Source organism: Schistocerca nitens, chromosome 5 (assembly GCF_023898315.1).
Source record: "Schistocerca nitens isolate TAMUIC-IGC-003100 chromosome 5, iqSchNite1.1, whole genome shotgun sequence".
NCBI lineage: Eukaryota > Metazoa > Arthropoda > Insecta > Orthoptera > Acrididae > Schistocerca > Schistocerca nitens.
The window spans coordinates 638,478,047-638,480,928 of record NC_064618.1 but is presented as its reverse complement, the minus strand read 5'-3'; positions in this window follow the sequence as shown (position 1 = coordinate 638,480,928).

Here is a 2,882-nt window from a genome sequence, read left to right as displayed (position 1 = left end):
TTGGTTTGCAACAAAGTATTTTCTTTGCTAACCAAATACCTATTAATAGTTAGTGGCTTTAATTGTTAGAATCTTTTATTTAGCTGGCAGAACTGACGCTCGCTGTATTGCAGTAGTTAGCGTAATGAAGATTTTTGTGAGGTAAGTGCTTAATGAAATGTATAGATTATTGTTAAGAATTCTTTTTAGTCAGGGCCATTCTTTTGAATTAATTATTTGAAGTCAGGTTATCCATTTATTTATTTATTTATTTATTTTTTAGATTAGTTAGCGTTGCGCTAGAATATTGTGTGTCAGTGCTGACACAATAACAATAAGTAAAGAAAAAGTAGGTTCACTTGCATTCAATTTCACTCAGCTGGTTAAGTAAAATATTTAATAAAGAAGTTTCGACATTTATTGTCAATAAGTGGCACATCTTCCAGATGCAGTCCAAGAACGACGACAAGGAAGACAGCCCGAAGTGATGCTGCTCCACGATATCGTAACGCCCGCCGCATTCTGCTAGACTGACAAAAAACTCAATACGAGAGTTGAGTTGGGAACTCGTTGCACACCTACCCTACTCATCTGATCTTGCGCCCTCATATTTTTATCTTTACCGCTCTCTATCGAACAACCTTCAACGAACTCCCTTGCCGCGTGAAAATGCGCTCCAAAGATGGCTTGACGAGTTCTTCGCCTCAAAACCACGAGATTTCTATAGTTCCGTAAACGAAAAGTTACCCCAGTGTTGGCACACTGTTGTAAATATTTCCATTTGAGTTGCGTTGTGAGATAGATAAGTGGAAATTTACGGTGTCGTGGTTAAGAAGAGAGCAGCTGCTACTGTATTGCATTGTTGTTATGGTCAAGTCTCACAAATTTTACCACTTTCAGCATTTTTCTGGTTTTACTAAAATACTGTACATTATCTAAATGCAATACTAATAATGCCCATTCTCTGAGACACACATGGCAAAAATTTCGAAAGTAAATTTTCCACAGTTCAAAGGACAAATACGATAGTTGAAAAAGTGCAATCACCTGAATGCAAATGACAGCTCCGCCAATGTGCTGCCCTTCCATACCTTGTGTATGTGATACTACGGCTACGTATATACATATATGCATAACGCTATCACATCGCTTCTGTCAAGTCAGTGTAGTGTATTACTACTACTACTACTACTATTATTATTGTTATTATTTAAGTAATAATAATAAAAGTCAAAATAATTTATTTTATTGTCCCTTTTGTACATATCATACCTTCCTCACAATGCCAAAGTTAACTCGTGTTAACAGTTACGCTTGTTTCACAGTCACGCAAAGTAATCATTGCTACGTTGCGTTTTCAGAGAAATTAAACAGATAGTCACTGATCACGGGATCACGGAAGCCTTTTCATATAATTTCTACTATTAATATGTTACTCTGCGACAATTACTGTTCCACTAACAAGACGTTGTTTCAACTATAAATCTCATAATTAATCCCGCTCACTTTTCTGCAAATAACCGAATTACTACAAAACTTTTCTTCTACTATGCGCCATAACACTTTCAACTTTAAATCATTTTTCTATCGATTAGTGATACTAATTATTTGCGGAGCGGCTGTACGAGAACGCTCCGTGCGAGAGCTCAACACCGACTCTTCACACACCAAGACGGAGCGTGACGACTAGCTTTGGTGGTGCATTGTTGTCATTATACAGCAAGGCAGTTCTCCATCAAATAAAAAGCGCACTCGGATTCGCAAGTTTCATAAGCCAGCGATAAATAAGGAGTACAATATCGTTACGTAACAACATCAAAAACAGCAGCACTCTTTACTCCCCCGCCCGCTTCGCAATAAAATTTTTCAAAAACGCGAGAAAAAGATATTGATTCCGCCACCCTCCCCCCCCCCCCAAAAAAAAAACGGGAATTCCACAGAAATTTTGACCCACAACAGGATTCTCACAAAAAAGCAAATAACCGATGAAAAACCCAGCAATTGTTCGCTCTTGAGTTGTCATGCTGTAACACAATAGAAACATCATGTACACTTCACACTCTCACGTCACTGCACTGAAAACTATAATCTTTACATTTTTGTATATATCTGTGATAAGCAGGCAATAAATACACATAGAAAAGCAATTTTTATATAACTAAATTAAATAGCCTTAAAAATATCAAAATTCCAATGTACGGACATCCATAAAAATAATGCCAAAAATGAACTTAATGAAGTCCATTCAAAGGTCTGCAGCATGCAACACAAACTAAACATTAACTTCTCCTATGAGAAGCATTATGTTTTATTACTTTAAAATCATACATGAATCAGCAAATGTTGTGTGTACAGGTTGTACAGAGAAAAGCTGTTCTTATGAAATCATCACCTCGTACACTACTCAAAAACACTGCATATCTCTCGTTTGTCTACTTGTTCATCGCTGGAAATACTGTCTGATAACGTGATACTATAATTTTTTTTCCTCCTTCAAGCATATCCCATTAGCTCAGCAATTGTGACACTTCAAACATCCTGCGTATATAAATATAGGTAACGCCCAGCAAAAATAATCTTATAATGTATCTTAGTATAATTGTACATCAGTGTGTAAAGCAATCATGAAAATGTAAATATTCATGAAATCATAAGTTAATTAGTTACCAATCAGTTGCATGACTTGGTAAAGCATCTTAATACTGATTAAAAAGCTGTTCTTCGTTATTCAAGTGATAATCAAATTAATATGCTCTGGCTGTTTCAGTAGGAGAAAAAGAAGATAAATAAAAAGAAAGCACAAGAATAGTTACTTCCTACTTCAATACTTCCACAGAAAGAGTTTTTGCTGTATATTGCCACATATTTAGGCACAGAGACAAAAATTAAAAATGTTTATCTCT